The 17173-nt window shown below is 45.8% G+C and overlaps 1 protein-coding gene across 2 annotated transcripts in view; it reads right to left on the bottom strand.

Annotated features, from left to right (window-relative positions):
- LOC137426860 (caskin-1) overlaps positions 1-17173 on the bottom strand; it is a 313044-nt gene that overhangs the window by 132244 nt on the left and 163627 nt on the right. The gene's annotated exons all lie outside the window — the stretch shown is intronic.

Raw genomic sequence — 17173 nt, 5'->3', positions numbered from 1 at the left:
GTTCCACACCCAACAGAAACAGAAGACGTGTTTTGGAGGCTTGGCACACGGAAGAAACTGTTACCTCGATCACACAAGAGGTGGTTGACTTACCGGTAGCGTTTGACCCACTCTTGTGTAAACGAAGCAGGCATTCTGTACTTTGAACAACGAGTCCACATAATATGTCACATAAGGTTTTTATTCGGACAATATGCCCCCTCACCCTCCCTCCAAACCACCCCTCTCCCAAACCCCCCCTCCGGTTCCCCCCCCCCCATTTTTATCCCCCCCTATTACTCCCCGCCCCCCGCAATCCTCTTTACCGCATAAGGCCACATGTGATGATCTTGATATTATGGCAATTTTATTTTATCTTAAAAATTTTTGCTTTAACATATTTACAATTTTAATTTAATTTACAATTTAATTATTTACAAGTTTAACTTCTAATTAAATGTAATGATTGTTCCTGATTTTCTAAACACTTGAGTTATAATCCAGCATTGGTTACAGGATTATTTTGAGCCGTTAATATGCGGTTGATTTTTGAATTTGGTCAGTAACGTCTCAGTCCACGAGAGCGGTGTGATACGGTTTAATTGGCTGTCCAGCTTTGCCCACCCCACTTTGCATATACCCCGCCCACTTTGCATATAACGGGATGTTGAGATGATTTTATCACTCTTGAGGAAGATTAACGGAGGCGTGTGGCTTTGTCACATGTTGTTAATCGAAACGTTGAGTCATTGTTTGTTCAATTAAAGGTTGGAGATCTTACCATGGAGTCATTTGGATTTACTCCCAACCGCAAATCTTTGCTTATATATATATATTGTTACGGTTTTGAGAGTGTACATATAACATCATTAAAGGTTAAAGGTTTGCCCCCATAGTTAGTCCACAAGCAACACGTAGGCCCATTAGAATTAGTTATGTCATAGTATGTGTAAGAGTATGCCATTTCCCTAGTGACATCTGCATTGTGTAAAGAAATAATAAGCTTAGGTCCTTTCATTTTGCAGCCGCCCTTCAATTCTACCAATGCTATCTATGGGCAAACTCGATCCCGCGCCCCATTCGGCTAATCCACCTCGTTTGTTACGTTTTGGCCGCCAGCAGCGTTAGCTGCCCGTTGCTCGCTCAAACTAGTCGGGTGGCCACGAGGTAGGCCTGAAAAGGGGGAGGAGCGCGAGGTCGAGGTGTGGCCGCGTCAAGCAGCACGTCAAAGGCGGTGACGGTAAGGGCACCAGCCAACCAGAGCTCGGTGGGCATGGCTGATAGGGCGTGGCAAGAATCGTCTGGTGAGTTTGAGAGGGTTCCAAGGGCGTGGCAATAAAACCCTTGGCACGAGGCCCCCCACTGGAGATGAGAAAGAGATGCGCGGTGTTGAAGTTGGGTTATGAGGACTTGCCAGAAGGACTCGTGCAACAGGAGTGGCTGCAGTGGAGTTGAGAAGGGCGAAGCGCATTGTTCGTGCTAATTGAACGATTGCGAGCCATCCGCTTATTACGTACGCAGCTGAGCCGCGAGTGTAACTGCAAAAGCCAGCCTGCCATTCATCCCGTGATAATCCTGTGCGCGCCAAACGACACGAGGAGAGTTCCTGGCCACTGCCGTCTGTTTCATCTGCGTTGCGGTGCGAGTTGGGGACCGGAGAAGGAGCTGCCAGGACGCCATTCCTGGACCATCGACCGGTTCATCTGCAACCCCGTGTGAGTGTGTCTGTGTGTGAACAGGCCCGTTTGTCCAGGGATAAGTTAAGACTGTATAAGGCTGCACTGTGTATTCTTCTTCTTCTTCTCATTGTACAAAGTGTAAATAAATTGTGTTATTCCTTTCTTCCAAATCCGACTGTTTTAGTCATTTCCTCCATTGGGTAAGTGTGGCACGATTACGAACCGCTTGAATCGGGTTTAGTCCTTGATAACGGTCCGGGTCACGGGTCGCTACCGCTCGGCGTTTCCACTAACACCCGTGATTCGGGCGGGGCTTATTTCCTCGTTTCCGGCCAGAGTTAGTACTTAGGTAATAGCGAATTCATAGTCCTAAAACCCTATTTAACGCTGTCCGGGAAGGACGTCATAGGTCCCGGGTCCTGTCGGCTAATAAAAGACAAGGGGACTAATCCCCCCTTGGTAAAGGGGAAGGCCGGCATTGAGATCCGCAACAATATAATTATATATATATATATATATATATATATATATATATATATATATATACATACATATATATACATATATATATATATACATATATACATATATATACATATATATATATATATGTATATACTAGGGTGGGCTTCAAAAAAGCAAAATGCAGATTTTCTCCGGGACATGGTCTATTTTTGTTCCTTTTGGTGTCAAAGGAAACCACACCAAATTTGAATGGAATCCAATAATATTTAGGGGTGCCACATCAGTGATGAATTTTCCCCCATGCAAAAATAGGAATTCCCATTTTTTGGGCTGTATATACACAAAATAAATACATAATTATATATATACATTAAATATAATATTAAAAATAATATAGTAAATATACATTAAATAATAAATATACATAAATACACATTATACATTATATATATACAATATATTATACATACAGTTTTGAGACTTCCTATGATCACTATCTGGGCAATTTTCATGCATGTTTTGTACAGGTTCCCGGGGTCAGGTGTACGCTTTTTTAGTGTGTAATATGTAGGCCTAACTTATTGACTGTGGCTCTTTTGTAGAGAGTGACCCTGTGGAGTAAGAATTAACAGGATTTTACCCACATTCTTGCTTATTTTGCAGATATGGCATGTGCTAGTACCAGTGTTTCATTGAAAACTCGGGCTCAGGATAATGTGTATCTCATTGGGTCCACTTCTGGAGATGCCATCAAAGGTGCCAAGCTCCCGACTGTGCATCAATCTCTTGTCCTGTTTTTCCATCACCTGAAGAAGGAGAATCGCACTGCCCGGGAGAGTGCAACCCTCACCATTGAAGAGGTTGTGAAGTTCTGGGAAAAAGCTCACCTACCTACAACGACGAAGCAGCACTGCATCCATCGTTTGGAGAGGCTATATGAAGAATGGAGGAGCCTCCAAAAAGGTGCAAAGCGGGGTGGTGCGACCCAAGAGAAAAAGGAAGCATCCTTCAAGGCCTCCTTGGAGAAGACGTTTGATCTTAGGCATGCAGATTCGGAGGCCATAATCACCAACCCCGAGGACAGGAAGTTTCTTCACGATCAATTCTCAGAGAGGAAGGCTTCAATGGGATCTGTAGACACTGTGTTGGAAGCAAAAACGTTCTTGTGTGTTTGAAAGATCAGCAGCCACGAGATGATTATCGTGAACTCCTAGAACTGACTGTCATCTACATGGGAGGAATCCCACCTCGTGGAATCCGGATCATGGCTCCAGGAGCAATGCACAGAGCCAGATGGATGGCAAAAGCACTATATTCACTACAGGTGTTCATGTTTCGGTCAGAGTTCCACTTGACACTTCGAGAGGCGAGAGAACTCCGAGCCTTCAACATTTTTGTCTGCCTTGTGTATGTACAGGCTTGGTTTCGGGCTCCACAAGCTATTGAGGCTCCCCTGAATGACATTAACCTCTTCAAGAAGTTGGAAAAGTTTGAACAAATCAATCAGAAGATGGCTCAGGCAGCCTTGAAGGCCATTGGCCGCCACACGTGGTACATGAGCCCAGTACTAGTGGCATTTGCATTCTTTGACACCAGAATTGACAAAGAAAGCAAGATCAATATGATTGAAGCATTGAAAAATGACGGTGAAAACCCCTCTCCAAAGAGACCAGCTATCAAACGAGGAACCGCCCTGTCAATCGCTGGCCTCATAACAAAACACACCAAGCATTTCTTCAGCATCCTAGGGACCCCAACTGATTGGATGGATAAGGATCCTGGTTCATGGGAGCAAGAAACCAGCTTTCAGGAAGCAAAGAAAGCCGCCAGTGGCTTAGTCGTGGTGAACGACAGGGCAGAAAGGGGTGTCGCATTGATACAAGACTACAATAAGCTCCTTACAAAGGATGAAGAGCAAAAGCAAGCTCTGCTCCAAGTTGTTGCTGCTCACAGGAAGATGTACCCCGATGCCAAGAAGGCAACAGTGGTGAAACAGGCCCAGAAATAGGAGTTACATTTCTCATTATATTTGGGTTTTTTAATATTATGTGATATGGTGTCTCTTTTATGAACTGAACATTTGGATTGTTATCATTGAATTTGAGTTTTCATAGCAATATAGTGCTATTTGTGCAGCTATTGTAACTTGTGTTTGCTAGAATACAAAGAAAGTGAGTGGAGGGTGGATTTTCATAAAACAAACTTCTGGTTTTGCTTTCGATCCATATATAGAAAAGTTTTGTAGACACCTTTAGTTTGAAGGCTGATGTGGCACCCCTATATAAAATCAGATTGCTTTCATATTTGGTGTCTTTTCATTTTGGAACAAAAGGAACAACATAAAGCCATGTCCAGTAAATATGTTCAAAAAATTATTTTGAGCACTACCCTAATATATACATATATATATACATATATATATACATATACAGTGGAACCTTGACTTACGAGTGCCCCAACTTACGAGTTTTTCGAGATACGAGCCGTCGCTCGGGCGGTTTATTGCTTTGAGATGCGAGCCGAGATCCGAGTTACGAGCTTTCGCCACCCGGTCACGTGGTTATCTTGCCGTTCAAGTACAGTATCTCTGTCGTATAGCGCTGCATTTTAGTTTTCGCATTTCGGTTATTTTGAGTTTACGCCGCCAGGTGGGTTCCGGTCACGTGGTTATCTTGCCGTGCACGTACAGTATCTCTGTCGTATAGCGCTGCATTTTAGTTTTCGCATTTCGGTTATTTTGAGTTTACGCCGCCAGGTGGGTTCCGGTCACGTGGTTATCTTGCCGTGCACGTACAGTATCTCTGTCGTATAGCGCTGCATTTTAGTTTTCGCATTTCGGTTATTTTGAGTTTACGCCGCCAGGTGGGTTCTGGTCACGTGGTTATCTTGCCGTGCACGTACAGTATCTCTGTCGTATAGCGCTGCATTTTTGTTTTCGCATTTTGGTTATTTTGGAAAATTTCATGTTCATGTCGAACATTTCATGTTCATGTTCATGTTTTCATGTTCATGCCATGCCAGGCCACAACTTGTTCAGAGTGCCGGCGATAGCTCGCCTTCTCTTTGTGGAAAACACGGTGAGATCCTTAACATCCAACAACTAATGGGACGCAAACGGGGCGCCCAGTTTAGCGGTACACACATTGATGAATCACCCTGCCTGTGATTCACCCATGACAGGTTATAGCTGGGTCGGGATTCAAACCCAGGCTGGACAGTTTAGACTTTAGAGTCAAGTGTGCGTACCTCCAGTCCAGGCCATCCTGCCAACTTGTATGCTGCATACAGGTGAAATATAAAGCGCGAGATATTTTTATATATACTGTATATTTAAAAAAAAATTGGTGTGGTTTTTGGCGGGCTGGAACGGATTAATAGCATTTCAATGCATTTCAATGGGGAAATTTGATTTGAGATACGAGCAATTTGAGTTACGAGCTCGGTCACAGAACGAATTAAACTCGTAAGTCAAGGTTCCACTGTACATATATATATATATATATATGTATATATATATATACATACATATATATATATATATATATATAATATATATATATAATATATATATATATATATATATATATATATATATATATATATATATATATATATATATATATATATATATACATACATATATATATATATATATATATATATATACAGTGGTACCTCGGCTTACGAGTTTAATCCGTTCCGTGACGGAGCTCGTAAGCCAAATCGCTCGTAAGTCAAAGCAAATTTTCCCATTCAAATGCATTGAAATGCTATTAATCCGTTCCAGCCTCAAAAAAAAAACACCAATTTTTTTTGTTAGGTGCTTTTAAATAACAAAAATGTACTTTATAAATAACAAATAATGTATAAACAAGCACGACCTCGTATATACTGTACATAATACAAGAGAATGTAAAGAAATAAACTGGTTTTATTAAGCAGAGGAGAAGAGCATGCCAGGTGAGGTGTGCGTGTTGTCGACTTGGCGAGGCAGTACGATCGTACTCCTTCTACGATATGTACGATTTTGAAGCAGAAGGAGTCCATAAAGGCTATAACGCCAGCCAAGGGCGTTACGATTATTTCAAAGCTCCGGACCTCTATCCATGAAGATATGGAGAAGTTGTTGTTTGTGTGGTTGAAGGAGAAGCAGCTCGCAGGAGATACCGTGACCGAGAGCATCATGTGTTTGAAAAGATTGAAACTCGGATATCGAGCACGGACCACGAGGTGTTTTTTCTTTTTTCTTAATCTCGGTTTCAGTGAACTTTTGCTCTGTGCTCACGTGTACTGTACCTGTACCTGTAATGGTACGTCAGAGGATGGCACCTGTTGTCATCATATTAAGTGCAAGATGTTCTGCATCGTAAGTTGGTACACCGTGGTCTTTCGGCGGTGTTTAAGCCGGCCGTCTTGGCTTCTGTCACCATTGGCATTGAGTCTTTCGATGTAGGTAGGTCGTTGTGTGCCGGTGCCTTGGCCGAATTCCTTCATTGCTGCATTGTTAGCTCACCTGGTTTTTTATACCACATCTTTGGTTATCGGACCAGCGAATGACGTCATCTCCTCCAAAGTATGGCTTATTCTCACTTGTCTTGGACGATCTTCTACTTCTAGCCTTCCACCGTGCATTTGGTGTCCACTGTACTTACTGTACAGTGCCTGGTAAAATTGATGTAATGGGTTTTTGACCGTCAACGCCATGAACCGTCATGAACCGTCATGAACCGTCATGAACCGTCATGAACCGTCAACCGCCATGAACCGCCATGAACCGTCAACGCCATGAACCGCTAACACTCAAAAGCCCATTTATCGCGCCTTATAAAGCAAAACGCAAACCGAAAGCCATGCCTCTCAAGCGAGGCGTGCTTCCGTGGTCACGTGATCCACAGGTGTAGCTCATTATACCCGCACGCGCGACACGCTTTGGCGGTCACGTGACCAGCCACTCTGGAGGCGGGGATCCCCGCCGATGACGTCACCGGCTGGAGCAAGGAGATTCCTCGCTCATGTATTTCGACGATTGCGTGTTTTATATCCAAGCAGAGATGCTTTCACGGCAAGATAACCGCGTGACCGGAACCGGAAGCCACAACCGGAAAATTCAAAAAAATAAATTTTTTGAGCTCGTACATCGGATCTCGGCTCGTATCCCAAAGCAACAAACCGCCCGAGCGACGGCTCGTATCCCGAAAAACTCGTACGTTGGGGCACTCGTAAGCCGAGGTACCACTGTATATATATATATATATATATATATATATATATATATATATATATATATATATAATATATAATATATATATATATATACTGTATATATATATATATATATATATATATATATATATATATATATATATATATATATATATATATATATATATATATATATATATATAGCTATCTATCAGGAATATCTGGGAGGAGGTGAACAAGGGAACTTCTCTTGATGAAGGCTAGTGGAGGCTCAGCGCACGCTGGGTGGCTGGCCGAAACGTTGAGTTTTTTTAAAGACAAAGCTATAGATTGGAGAACGGAAAAATGGATATCGTGGATATAATTCCCAACCGCCGTTCATTACTTGATATATATATATATATATATATATATATATATATATATATATATATATATATATATATATATATATATATATATATATATATATATATATATATATATATATATATACATATATATATATATATATACATATATATATATATATATATACATGTATATATATATATATTGTCGCGATCCCGTCTGTGGAATGTATCCCAGCACGGAATACGGACGTAAATGTCCGGGCTTCAAGTAATCCACGTAGGGAACCAAAAGAGACGCAATAAACACAATTGTGTTTTAATCGGCCTTCTAGGGGTAAAGCACGATTATTTATTGGCTCGATCACAAAAACCATGAAAGGTAACAAAAGGTAATATGCTGCACAAGCCGGCAGGAACTGTCGGCCACAGACGCTCCAACTGGACGCAGGTAAGATCCTCGCGGCTCCAATCGACGAGCTCCGGGACTCGAAGGATACCAGGATGGAATACCACACAAGGCCGCCAGGAACGGTCGGCCAGGAGCTCCAACACGAAGCAGGCAATATAGGACTCACAGTTCCAATCTACGATCTCCGGGAATCACTCGTTCTCTTCCGGAATCACTCACTCGTACAATCCATAACTATAAACGATCAGCACCACTCGCTGTCGTGAGGCGTAACGAAAGTTCCCTCGCCTCGAGGCCTCGAACCTCCGAGCTGCGTCCGTATCATGAGATGGCGGCCGCGCTCTCTGACCCTCCACCAATCACGTCCCGACTCGCCTCCCAATCGCGTGAGGCTCCAACGAGGTTACGTCAGTGGTGGGCGGGGCACTCATTTGGGTGAGAACAAAGGTGGTTTCACCGGGGGTTTCTCACAGTCCTCCCCCCCTAAGTAAAAACCCCGTCGAATAGACGGCGTTTTTAAAACCAGTATTTGTAGTAGGTGCAAATCACATGGCAAGATGATGGCGGGAATTGCTAACAGGCAATTAACGCAATTAACAATTACTAACACTTGTTAACAACAATAACGAAACAACGCAACAATACAACGCAACGCAATGGCGCAACACAATAACGCAACAATAACGCACTTATTAACGCAACAGGCAATTAACAGGCGTTAACAGGGTAAACAATGAACCAGTTTTTTTTTTTTTTTCACACACAATATTAAACACCATACACCCCATTAACATCTACCCCACAAGAGTTACACTTCACCCAAAGCACAATAGAGAAACAAGGGAGCCAAACTCAAGGTGGGGAAACATTTACAGGAGGGAAACGGACCGAGACCTAGAGCGGCGGGTTCTCCTCCGGTGTCGAGAACGACAGTCATATGCGTAATGACCCCTTTCACCGCACTGGTAACATCGATCTTTCGGGTCGAACGGCCTGCGGACCAAAGGGCGTCTGAAACGAGGCCGCCGCGACATGCCATTCGACATCTCGACGCACACCCGCGATCCGCAAATTAACCTTCCATCAAGGGCTCTGACCGAATCTTCAGCATCTCGTGGATCTTCAAACTCAACAACTGCGAATCCAGGTGGGTTCCGAGCAACCCATACGTTGCGGAGTGGTCCGTAATGCCCGAAGACCCTCCCTAGCTCGGCTCTCGCTGCTCCATTGCCCAGGTTTCCCACATATACCTTAGCATTAGCGTTCCTGCTGAATCTCGACATGGCGGGAGCGGTCCCTGAGGAGCACGGCACCTGAGGTTGGCTTGACGGGAGGCTCGGGTGGACTTCAGCTGACGCAACGTCACCGTCGGAAACTGGAGTCGAGGCGCTAGGCTCCTCGGGCCAGAGTGAAGATATGTCTGACTCCGCCACTCTCTCCGCCTGTTTACTCTGGGCTCTAGGGACCCCCCCACAGGTCAGAGTCAATGACTCCTCCCTGGCTATGGCATCATTGCCAATCAGCAAGGAGACCCCGGGTATAGGGTAGTAGGGTACTACCACACAGGTCACTGGACCCTTAAAAATGTCACTCCGGACCTCGAGGAGGGCAAGGGGGTACCGGCCAAGAACCCGGTCAATGCCCCGAAGGAGGGTATACTCGCCGGTATAACGCATCTGAGAGGCCGGAACTACCCCCACCCGGAGAACACACCGTGTCGCCCCAGTATCCCGAAGGTATTTGGTCTCAAACTTCAGCATCGAATCGGGGCCACCCACTAAGGCTGTCCCTGAATACTCCTGATGCAGTGGATGAATGGAATTAGCCCCGGTGGCAGTGACCTCGGTCACCGATGCCACCGTCGTGTGCGAGGGCCCGGCGGATGAGTTCCACTGATCTCCCTCCGACTTAACAGGAGGGTTGCCTCGGTAGGCCGGACTGGCGGGATTAGAGAAACAGCGGTTTTCACCGTGCCCCACGCGTTTGCAGAAATCGCACCAGGGCCCTGCCCTGGTCTGCGGCTCGCGAGCGCCCCCAGTGGAGGTCATCGGAGAACCCTTCCCCTCGATCCAGCCGCCGGGCAGACGGGGGGCGGTCTTGATCGCAGACTCCTCCGTCTTACGAAGCGACTGCGTGACTTGCAGCATTTTGCACGCCAAAACATGTTTATCAATAAGGTTGACGCAGTCTGCCAAGGAAACAGTGTCTTTGTCGACAAGAAACAATGCTAAGTCAGGCGGAAGCTGTTGATCGATACGGTAACGCACCAGGAGTTCCGCAACCGCTTGAGGTAACTCCACCTTGCTCCCCTTGAACCATCTCTGCAGCTGTTCCAACAAGGCCCGCGAATGTTCCTCATAGGTTTGACTGGACTCACGAGTCCAGCTGAAAAAATTTCTCCTATAAATACATGCGGACACCGCATAGGCATTCAAAATCTCGGCCTTCAATGCCCTGTATTTGTTTGCGTCCTCGGTTGCCATCCTCGCATATACCTCCCTCGCCTTCTCAGATAGATGGCTCACCAGATGGCCGACCCACAAGCTCTCATCAATGCCACCGGCAGCCAACAACTTCTCCGCCATCTCCAGATACGCTTCTGGCTTCGTGTCTCCCGTCCAGTCCGGCAAACGAACATGAACAGTTTCCGGGACTCTTGCAGCAGACCCCTCTGCCCGCAGTCGTTCAGTCAACATTCGCAACTCATGCTCTCTGACGCGTTCAGCTTCTGCTGCCGCATGCTCTCTCTCTGCTGCCGCCGCACGCTCTCTCTCTGCTGCCGCATGCTCTCTCGCTGCTGCCGCACGCTCTCCCTCTGCTGCCGCATGCTCTCTCTCTGCTGCTGTCCCTGCTCTGTCATTCTCCCTGTTATACATGTCAAGTTGTTGAACCGGAGTCAGCCCGGTCCAGAAGGGCGAACGCATGCATTTGGTCATGATGGGATCGCTTCCTAACATCTCGGGTTGAGTGACCGGGTCAAGGCTGCTTGCGTCGCTCACCTCGCCACCCACGTGACTGTCAACATGATCAGGTTGAACTCTCACTTCCCTGGTCGACATAGCTTGGCTACGAGTTATCATACGACCAGGCACAAAACACAACCTCAAACACAACGCTCAAACACAACGCTCTGTTGGGGAAATACGACACAACTACGCAATATCACCCGCACATCAAATTGCCAATGAGAAAAATACCACGTACAAATACTCACGTTTTTTTTTTTTTTTTCGGTTGTTTGGAGGGATCCGAGGCTATTCGCTTATTCTTTGTCGGTTGTTTGGAGGGATCCGAGGCTATTCACTTCTCTGCCCAAGACAGCGTCCTACGGCGAGAAAGTTCCTCCCAGACGGCGTCCGCTGGTGAGAAGGCGATGAACAGATGCCAGAAGATGTCGTCCACTGCAGAATTCCCGTCTCAATCGAATGGCTCTTACTTGAATGATCCTAGGACGAGCAACCCATTTGTCGCGATCCCGTCTGTGGAATGTATCCCAGCACGGAATACGGACGTAAATGTCCGGGCTTCAAGTAATCCACGTAGGGAACCAAAAGAGACGCAATAAACACAATTGTGTTTTAATCGGCCTTCTAGGGGTAAAGCACGATTATTTATTGGCTCGATCACAAAAACCATGAAAGGTAACAAAAGGTAATATGCTGCACAAGCCGGCAGGAACTGTCGGCCACAGACGCTCCAACTGGACGCAGGTAAGATCCTCGCGGCTCCAATCGACGAGCTCCGGGACTCGAAGGATACCAGGATGGAATACCACACAAGGCCGCCAGGAACGGTCGGCCAGGAGCTCCAACACGAAGCAGGCAATATAGGACTCACAGTTCCAATCTACGATCTCCGGGAATCACTCGTTCTCTTCCGGAATCACTCACTCGTACAATCCATAACTATAAACGATCAGCACCACTCGCTGTCGTGAGGCGTAACGAAAGTTCCCTCGCCTCGAGGCCTCGAACCTCCGAGCTGCGTCCGTATCATGAGATGGCGGCCGCGCTCTCTGACCCTCCACCAATCACGTCCCGACTCGCCTCCCAATCGCGTGAGGCTCCAACGAGGTTACGTCAGTGGTGGGCGGGGCACTCATTTGGGTGAGAACAAAGGTGGTTTCACCGGGGGTTTCTCACAATATATATACATATATATATGTGTATATATATATATATATATATATATATACAGGGTCCGTCAGGGAGGTGTGACGATTTTCAGAAAACTCGTACATAGTTATTTTTAGTCGAATTTCAAATTTTTTTTTTTTTGAAGACTACATATATAATGCCATGTAATACACTGTAACAAAGACATTTTAAAAATGTAATTCATGTTTGAAAAATGACATCATCTAAATGGCGGCCGTTCTTGTCCAAGCATTCTTGCAGACGTGCGGAAAAGTTGTCCATAGACCTTTCATCATCCCTCAGCAGTTCCAGCATTCTTTCTGCGAACGTAAACCGCCGTACGAAATCATTCTGCTGCAGTTCTTGAACCACCATGATTTTGTACGCGTGATAATGAAGGTCCAAGTGCAAAATTCGACGAACTGATCCGTCTGACATCCGTAGAGCGCGAGCGTGCCGTACCGCTGACCGACGAGGGCTGGCCTCCACAGCTTGTCGAACCCTTTCGATGTTTTCCGGGGTCCTAACGATTCGATCACCTCCCCGAGCTGCTCCCGGCCTCACAGATCCAGTTGTCCTGAAGTTTTTTACCCACTTCAATATTGTGTTTCGAGACGGAACGGCGCCACGTCGACCAACATTGAAGTGAGTACGAAATCTGCGCTGTGTAAGCACCACCGAACTACCCGTTTGAATAAACGTCTCAACAACAAAGACACGATGTTCAATCGTCCACAGCTCCATGGCTACTGAAATGGCGCCTAACTACGAGTAACCAACAGCCATCACGCATGCGCTAGACCCCCCACTTGCATTGTTATACCCAATTCAAACATGAATTACATTTTTTAAATGTCTTTGTTACAGTGTATTAAATGGCATTATATATGTAGTCTTTAAAAAAAAAAAAAAAAAAAAATTAGACTAAAAATAACTGTGTACGAGTTTTCTGAAAATCGTCACACCTATCAGCACCCCTCACGGGGCCCTGTACATACATCAAATGATACAATGATGGTTCGAATATATTACAAGTCACACTAAATATGGAAATTCTGGAGGAATTAACCCATCCATAATTCTGGGGGAATTAACCCATTGAGGGGTTCATGCCTCATCATAACAAATTATTCACTTTCAACTTTCATCCTGTGATGATTCTTTTCTAACTAAATTCATCCTTCCATGTGACTGGTAAATTCACTTAGTATGCAAATAATGAACAAGAGTGCTGTGGAAGGCATTTAGTTTCACTGGTTGTTATTCTGTCCCTATGTATGCCCTGTTTTAACCAATTTATACCGTGCGTGTATATATTTACGCTACATCATATCGGAAAGGCATAAACCAACTCTGAATATACATACAGGGTGTTTCGAAGAAAGTGGACTATTTGAGCAGCCTAATATGCTGTCGTTTCTAATGCTGTATCCTTCTCTCTTTCAGATTATGGTGGTGATATGCCATTTCAGGCTGCCACTCCAGCCACTTGCAGATGAGTTGTGGAGAATTTTGGAGTCAGGAACAAAGCCTGTTTGAGGTGGAGCACACATTGAGGTTGATGTGATTGAGATGGCAGAGATGATGCAGAGGTTGGAAGTGTTATGCGTGCAGTAGACCAGATAGAAAGGGGACAGAGCGAGGAGGTTGGTAGGAGGATACAAGTTGTTGCACACAGGTGGGGATGGAAGGAGTAATGAATGGCATAGGAATAATAGTATCGGAAGATCAGGAAGTAAGTGGTCAGAGTAAAGGAGGGAAGGATGGATAGTTATGACATGGATGGTGATACAGAGGAAAATGGTGTGTGTTATGTCAGTATATATGCGCTACAAATGGAAAGGTGTAGGACAGAGAAGCAGGACTTCAGGGACGCACTGTGGAGGATGATGGGAATGGTTGAGATGGAGGTGAGGCTGTGTATTGCATGAGACGTTAACGCACATGTCAGAGTAGCGGAGCCGGGTGAAGAGGAATGTGTTGGTAAATTTGGTTGGGAACGAGCAATAGAGAAGTTCAAGAGCTGATGGAGCTGGTGGTGGGGAATTGAATGGCCATAGCTGGTTCATTTTTTTCAAAAGTGGGAAAGCCACAAGATTACCTTTAGGAGTGAACAGCACAGAACAGAATTTGATTTTGTCGTGATAAGGAAGTGACAGCTGTCGAGGGTTAAGGATTGCAAGGCAGTGGCGAGAGAGCATGTTACCATGCAGCACAAGCCTGAGGTGTTTGTGGTGAGGATGAAGAAAAGGATGGAGGTTAAGAGCAGAGCTCAGAAGGTTACTAGGTGGGGGTAGTGTAGGGGAAACGTCGCCATAGAGTACAAGGAGAGGGTGATGGCCAGGTATGAGAAACAGCGAAGAAGCGGAAGGTTTGGAGAAGGAGTGGAAGAAGTATGGAGAGGCATTTAGGGGAATTGCAGAAGTGTTGTGTGGAAGGATGCCAGGAAAGGGGGCATCATCGAGGGATAGAAACCAGGTATGGTGGACGGAGGAAGTAGCAAAGGCAGATGGTGAAAATAAGGAGGTTTGGAAGAGGATAGAGACGATCAAGGATAGAGGGAGGCAGCCAGATGCGGGGTTGTTGCTGCACCTGTATGGTAAGAAGAAGAAGGCAGCAAGGACATCTGTGGATAAGGTGAGGAATGGCTTATATTGGCTCCCTAATGGAGCTCATCTGCCCTTTAACAGGTATTGTTTTTAGTTCTGCAGGTTGTCACAGTCACGCTCCCCACTGGCAAGCCAGTGAGGGTAGTCGATTTATTCCCTGACATAGCACTGGGTTGCATACATGGACATATATATATATATATATATATATATATATATATATATACACATATACACATATATATATATATATATATATATACACATATATATATATATATATATATATATATATATATATATATATATATATATATATATATATATATATATATATATATATATATATATATATATACATACATATATATATATATATATATATATATATATATATAATATATATATATATATATATATATATATATATATACATATTATATATATATATATATATAGTATATATATATATAATATATATATATATATATATATATGTATACATATATATATATATATGTATACATATATATATATATGTATACATATATATATATAATATATATATACTATATATATATATTATATATATATATATATATATATATATATATATATACACATATAAACACATATAAATATTGTGGGGGTTACCCCATTGGGACATTATCCACAGGCACGGGACCAGTGGGGCTATTGATGGTGTGGGCGTGGCGTGCGCTCGGTTGTTGGAGCCACGCCCCCTGAAGAGTGATTTTGCATAATAAAAGATGGATGAGTTCCGGTCGCGAGTTAGTTCTGTTGGAATAAAGGAGCTTTGAACAAGCTGAGAAGTGTCTCGCCCCCTTCGTCATCCGCAACTCCTACATTGGTGACCCCGTCTTGTCTCGAACGTTTTCGGAGCTTCAAACGAACATGGCGACAAGCGCAGTTTCGATTAAACTGCCGGAGTTTTGGGAACAACAAGCGGCCGTTTCGTTCGCACAAGCTGAGGCCCAATTCGCCATTTGGAGCATTTCTGCTGACGACACAAAGTATTATTATGTCATGTCTGCGCTCAGCGGCTCCACTGCGACCAGAGTGGTGAGCCTTCTCCAGAATCCTCCGAAGGACCGCAAGTACGAGACGCTGAGCGCGCCAGCCAGCTACTTTCTCTACCCGGGCTGGGCGACTCTAAGCCGTCGGAGCTTATGGACCACATGTTGTCTCTCCTGGGCAGCCACCGACCATGTTTCCTCTTCAAAGAACTGTTCCTGCAACAGCTGCCAGGTCAGGTACGGACAGCCCTGGCCAACTCGTCCGTTAAGGATTTCTGCGCCCTGGCCAGGGAAGCAGACAAGTTTTTCTCCACAGACAAGACAAGTCCGCAGACAAGACAGCAATGTAGTGCAGCTGCATGGGACCCCAGCCCCGTCGAGCCTACGCCGCTGGCGGACACTGTCGCGGCCGCCATTACGGCCCAGCGGCGGAAGGCCCCAGGCTTGTGCTTTTACCACGCCAGGTTTGGTTCGAAGGCCAAAGCATGCAGGCCACCCTGCAGCTTCAGCGAGTCAGAAAACGGGATGGCTGGCGCTCGTTAACTGCCATGAGCGTCGGCCGTTCGGGCAGTTTGTTGTTCATTTCGGACACCGACTCCGGACGTCATTTCCTCTGCGACACAGAGGCCCAGGTGAGCGTTCTACCTGCGTCGGCATTGGAGCAGGAGGTCGGGAGTCACGGCCCTGCCCTGGAAGCCGCCAACGGCAGTGCTATTCAGACTTTTGGCAAACGGACCGTGGCACTGTGCTTTAGCGGGCAGCGGTTTACATGGGATTTTGTCACGGCGAATGTGTCCACCCCCCTGCTGGGCGCTGATTTCCTCTGCGCCAACGGCCTATTGGTGGATGTTAAAAATCGGCGGCTCATTAAAGCGGAGACATTCAGTTCTCCTCCGTGCTAACTGAGCGGGTCCGCTTCGACGAGGCTTGCGTGCACGCTCTCGACCTCCGATGAGTTCGCCCGCCTCCTCACCAATTCCCCGGTCCTTACACGGCCTACCTTTTCGGCCGTTGCTGTCAAGCACTGGGTGGAGCATCACATTCCGACCACCGGCCTGCCTGTCTATGCCCGGGCTCGACGCCTCGACCCAGCGAAACTCGCTATCACAATGGCGGAGTTCGACACGTTGGAGCGTCTTGGCATCGTGTGACGGTCCGACAGCCCGTGGGCCTCGCCCCTCCACATTGCGCCGAAGCCGGGTGGCGGTTGGCGCCCGGGCGGGGATTATCGCCGCCTTAACGACGCCACTACCCCCGACCGCTCCCCAATCCCGCACATCCAGGATTTTTCCGCCCGCTTAGCC

The sequence above is a fragment of the Myxine glutinosa genome, chromosome 5, assembly GCF_964187855.1.
Source record: "Myxine glutinosa chromosome 5, kmMyxGlut1.1, whole genome shotgun sequence".
Lineage (NCBI taxonomy): Eukaryota > Metazoa > Chordata > Myxini > Myxiniformes > Myxinidae > Myxine > Myxine glutinosa.
This window is presented reverse-complemented; position numbering and strand designations above follow the sequence as displayed.